The sequence below is a fragment of the Caretta caretta genome, chromosome 10 (genome assembly GCF_965140235.1).
Source record: "Caretta caretta isolate rCarCar2 chromosome 10, rCarCar1.hap1, whole genome shotgun sequence".
NCBI lineage: Eukaryota > Metazoa > Chordata > Testudines > Cheloniidae > Caretta > Caretta caretta.
The window spans coordinates 47,720,001-47,725,502 of record NC_134215.1 but is presented as its reverse complement, the minus strand read 5'-3'; positions in this window follow the sequence as shown (position 1 = coordinate 47,725,502).

Here is a 5,502-nt window from a genome sequence, read left to right as displayed (position 1 = left end):
AATATTTGTGGAATGCCATGTGATCTTTGGGTGAAAAACACCCTGCTGCAGTAAAGGCCAATTCCCCCCATCCTTATCTTGATCCAGTCTGAATGTTCTATTCTGGCTGACTCAGCTGTTTCTCCTTTTTGGGGTTTATCTACAGGAAACAAATCACTTTAGGTACTACTGGTCGCTCTTACATCTTTCTATGCACACACACACACAAACACACACACACACACACACACACACACACAATTAAAACATTCCAACTGTTAACGTGGAAGCCCATCCCTTCTAACCCAAACACCGCCTCGGCAGCTTGGCAACTGATTCTGTTTCACGCTGCGTGGGCTGAGGGTTCCTTGAAACAAGTTCCTATGTGTCAGCCTTCTTGTGTATAAATGGGCAGAGCCAAGAAGCAGCAGCTGCATTTCTCAGTCTGACAGCGCTGCCAAACCGTAGAGAAGAGTGAGTTCCTGATCAGACAGGTCCTGCACCTCTGTTCGCTTCTTTGTGCACCAAAGCAATCTCCCCCTTTTAACCCTGCACACTGAACCGGTAGAGCACATCTTTCTTGCAGTGAAGTCTGATCAAAGGGGTCAAACATGCTGGTCAGTAAAGGGCTCGAATGCCGGGGGCAATCGGGTTAGCTGAGGAGATGCCAAACGGTGCCTTTATGAGACTGTAATTGCATGAGTCAGAATTCATGAGCCAAAGGATTGAAATGAACATTTTATGAGGGCAACAATGCACCCAGATTTCTGCAACTGGCCTACTGGGAGACCTTGGGCAAGTCACAACGAGGCTTTGTGCCTCCGTTTCCCCATCAGTAAAAGGGGGATAATGATACTGACTTCTGTTGTAAAGTGCTTGGGGCTCACCAGCTGAGAAGAGCTATAAGAGCTAAAGGATGAGTGTTATTTGATTTTCTTGGGAAATTGCACTAGCTGGATATCCATGGTGGGAGATCAGGCCTGGAATTCTTTTAATTCTCTGCTTTCTCACTCTGCTTCTCATCTTGGACCACTTCCTGAAATCCTTCATCCTTCCTCTGGCAAAACTCCCATGAAAACCAGTGGGTCTCAGCCGCTCCATGATGAGCACCCCAGAATCCCACGGACATCAGTGGGAGTTATGGAAGCTCAGCATCTTCCAGGATCAGGCCTGAGTAAGATTTCAGGATATGGTCCCTGGGCAGGAGACGGGAACTCAGCCTGCACAGTGAGCTTCTTTAACTCACCCATCAATCAACCCGTACGCAAGCTCTGCAGGGCCTCTGCAACTGCAGAATGTCTCAGTATTTGGTTATAGTGCATAGAATCAAGAACTTTAGAAGTTTTAATTGTCAACAGGACACCAAGAATGGAGCCAAAAGCTCTGTGATCTCAGCAATGAGACCCCCAGTCGGAGCTCCAGCAAATGCTGAAACAGGGTGGGGAGTCTTAGGCCATCTCTACACTACCCGCGGGATCGGCAGGTAGTGATCGATCATTCAGGGATCGATTTATTGCGTTTAGTGTAGATGAGATAAATTGATCTCCGATCGCTCTGCTGTCGACTCCGGAATTCCACCATGTTGAGAGGGGAAGCAGAGTTGACGGGGGAACGGCGGCCGTCGATCCCGCACCGCGAGGATGCGAAGTAAGTGATTCTAAGTCGATCTAAGATATGTTGACCTCAGCTACGCTATTCTCGCAGCTGAAGTTGCGTATCTTAGATCGATTCCCCCCCCGCCCCCGCTCCCAGTGTAGACCAGGCCTTAGTGTTAAAGGTTATCACTGTGTCTGGTACTGGAGCTGCGGGCAGCAGTTAGGAAACACTAATCCAACCCCTCAGTGGTGAGATGTCTTCTGCAGCCCACCAGACATGGGAGCTTTATCCTCCCATTTCTCTTCTGGGCTCCTTCCTTTCTGTGTATATTTTGTCGGGGCACCATTGCATGGGAAAATAGTGTACCAGTTTCACGCAGGTGTAACCATACTCCTCCTTTGCATTTTTAGGCAGTTGTGCACTTCAGCTGCATGCAAGGATCCAGAATTTACCAACATTAATCAACCTTCACATGATCTGCACTGGGATGGAGATATTAGTATTGTCCCCTCTACAAAGGTGGGGAAACTGAGACCAGAGAGTTGCGACATGCCTAAGGTCACACAGGGAGTTAATTGATGAACCTGAACTAGAACCAGGAGTTCTGATTCCCAGGCCCTTTCACTACCTGAAAACTGGCTCCTGGGATACTGGCACCCTTGGCAAAGATGAGAGTTGGCACCCTCCAAATGCAGCCCAGAATCTTTTGCCTTTTTCTCAGTGAGGATCTTGCTATCAGAGGCTTCTGCCAGATCCTACACACGTGCTGTGGTTTGTGTTATACAGGAGGTCAGACTGGAGGAGCACAATTGTCCCTTCTGGCCTCAGAACCTATGAATCAACCATTTGACTACCTGCTCTTTCTCCTGTTGCTTGTAGCAATCTCCTGCAGGCCTCAAAGGGTGAGTGGCCCTGGCATTCATAGCAAGGTTCTAGTCCCCTTTAGATGTGCCATATACCTAACACTGACTCCAGGATAACCAACAGACTACCCAGTTCCCCTTAAGAATGGAATGTGTTTATGCTGATTTACTCTCTTCCTGCAAACTAACAGCAGAAATAAACCCTGCCCCTCTTGGTACCAAGTGGAGTCAGGAATCTGCAAAGAGCTTTAAATCTGCAAAGGTGTCAAGGGGGTAGTTTGAACTTGAAGGAATGTGGAAGATAGAAGCATTGATAAGGAAGACATAAAGGTGCCACAAGAGATCTGGGAGACGTCCACCAGCAGACAGAGCTGCATTAAATGTTAATGACCTGTGATGGATGATGGCAATGAATCAAAACATAATCTGGCTTTAAGGACATTTCCCCAGATAATCCCCTTTTGTCAGAGGCACTTTAGCAATGTAATACAATCTTTCAACCGAGGCAGCTGAGTCAGGCCAATGCCTAAGTGCAAATTTGGTTTCTCTCTGTCTCGCTTGAAAATATCCGAAGGCTCCAAACAGAGCTAAAAAAAATTTCCATGGGCCAGGTCCTCGGCTGGTGCCTATTGGCTTCGTTCCTTTGACTTCAGTGGAGCTGCAGTGACTTATACCAGCGTGGGAGCTGGTTCTGTGTTTTGCAAAAACGAATCTAAAGAAACATAGATTTTCAAATGGAAGCTGTAGCTGCTGTTGCGTGAGAGACCAACATATGGGGCAGCCTCCTAACATACCAGAAATTAATGGCAGTGCTACATGGACACCTGGGGCCTGGTTTGTTCTCTGGGTCTGCTGGTGGAAGCCGACGCAACCCAGGCTTAGCCCTCCTCATCCTGGTGATAGCAGAACCCTCCTGGTCTTCTGCTGGGTGGGATGGTGCAAAAAATGGTGAAAGAAGAAGGCCCAAACAGCCAGGTGAACCTCATCTCCTGGAGAATCTTCTATGGAACCCTTGCTGGAATGTATCTGTGCTCTGCAAACAGCACCATGGCATTCCATCTTTATTGTCTCTCGGTGACTCCAGATCAAATGTGCTTAGTTTAGAGGGAAAAAAAGATGTGGCTTTTTTTTAACTGCCAGCCATGCAAACCCAGTCTGAGATCTGAGTGCCAACCTGGGTTCTTTCTGGCTCACTCATCACCAGCACTGGAGATTCTACAATCTGAACATGGTAAAGAATTATGTTGATTATGCAGGATCCAGAACACAATCCAGCTTCTTCCTCCTAAACGTGTGAGTTCTGCAGGGCTAATGGGAGTTAAAAGTTATTCAAGTTAGCACAGTTGCAACAGGCAGCTATGAATCTGAATTCAGTAAAGCTGAATGAGAAGGTGCCACTTTTACAGGGTCCCTTTTCAGAGACAAACAGCACTTCGTAAGTGTCCTGCCCTTATGGAGTGGTTTCCCCATAGGAGCAGGGTGGTGCTACTGGAATGAACCAAGCTCATTGCATAAAATGTATCTCTTGTCACTACTGCTCACCTTGCTTAGCAGTCCTGAGAAGGCCCTTCCCAGCCCACAAGTCATAAAGAGCAAAGCTGTTGATTGAGTCTTGGGAAGAAGCTGGAAGGATTGGGCAAGAGCCTGGGCACCCAGCAGTGTTTTCTCTACACTCTGTGAGCTGGAAAATTAACCCCTCTGGCTTCAGGCTTTAAGCTGAGCACTAACCACAAACATCCTCTGTCCTTTGTACTCTGCTGCCAGGTTGTCAGCAACATCTCTGCCTCTTGTAAATAACCCAAGGGAACACCAGCTGGGAAGCTTCAGAGCTGTTTCTCTCAATGCCAGCCATTGTTCACCAGGAGAAAATCATTCCACGTAGCAACTGTTAGAGGGTGGGACTTCCCAAGGGCTCCATTGACAAGAGGCTGCCGCCAGTGAAAGAACCACAGAGATTGGCTGGAGACTTGCCTCACCTTTCGCCTCCATTTTCTTTACCACGGTCCGGTTTTAACCTGTTTGAGACCCACGCTGCAATTTGGGAGTATTACCAGAGTGAAGCAGAGCTACTGCCTGCTCCTCCATGGGGGTGCTCTGCTGCGCTATTATTTTGTATGTGTCTTCTCCCAAGGACACAGTCGTCACTAGCCTTGGCGAAGCTCAAACCTCCCCCATGTTCTTTCCACCTCCTCCCCCTCCTCCCTTGACTCTCAAAGTTCTTCTGCATGAGGCCGGACATCCCTCAGTGGAGCCCATCAGTGTTACTCCATAATTGCTACAAAGATTACCAGTAAGTGACCTGTGGCTCCCTCCCATCTCCCATCACGCTCCTCGGAATGTGAGTGCTATCTCCAGAAGGTTCCCACTCCCTGAAGCAAGACTTTGGTGGTCCGTGGCAGCTGATTGTATAGCTCAGCTTGACAATTGTTTCAGATGGATCGATCCTGCAAGAATCTGAGTGCCCAACCCTCACTCATAACAGGAGCTCGCAGGATTGGGCCCTTACTGAGGCAGCCATCTGCTCAAATCCATAGCCCTCCCCCTTTCAGTATGAAGACATTTAAAGGTGAGTACTTTTAAATCTCAGGAACCAGATTCTCCATTGCCCTACTCCTTGTGTAGATTATTTACACAGTGTAAATTGAGTGCAAACTGCTACCCATTCAGAATGGCAATGACTGATACCTGCTTTGGACTGATGTACATAACTGCACAAGGTGCAAGGCAGTGGAGAATTAGGCTCAAGACTAGAGAAGAGCTCAGTCCAAATGTCGAGTTTGGAAGCTCCTCGACTTTAGGGAAGTCTGCATCCATATCCCGACTTTGCCGCTGAGCCCCACAGCTCACCACTCTCGGAATAATCACTTCTGTAGGTGATTAGGGAAAGAAGCATGCAGTCCCTCAATGTGGCTGACCATCCTGTCCAGTGGACTACAGTTTGCAGACTGCAGTCCTGGAGGCCTCTGTTTGGACAGCTGGGTGGAGAAGGATTCTCATAGGTTAAAATGGAAAACCACTGGATCGAAGAAAGGGGCAGGTAACCAGAGATAAAGATATGGCATAG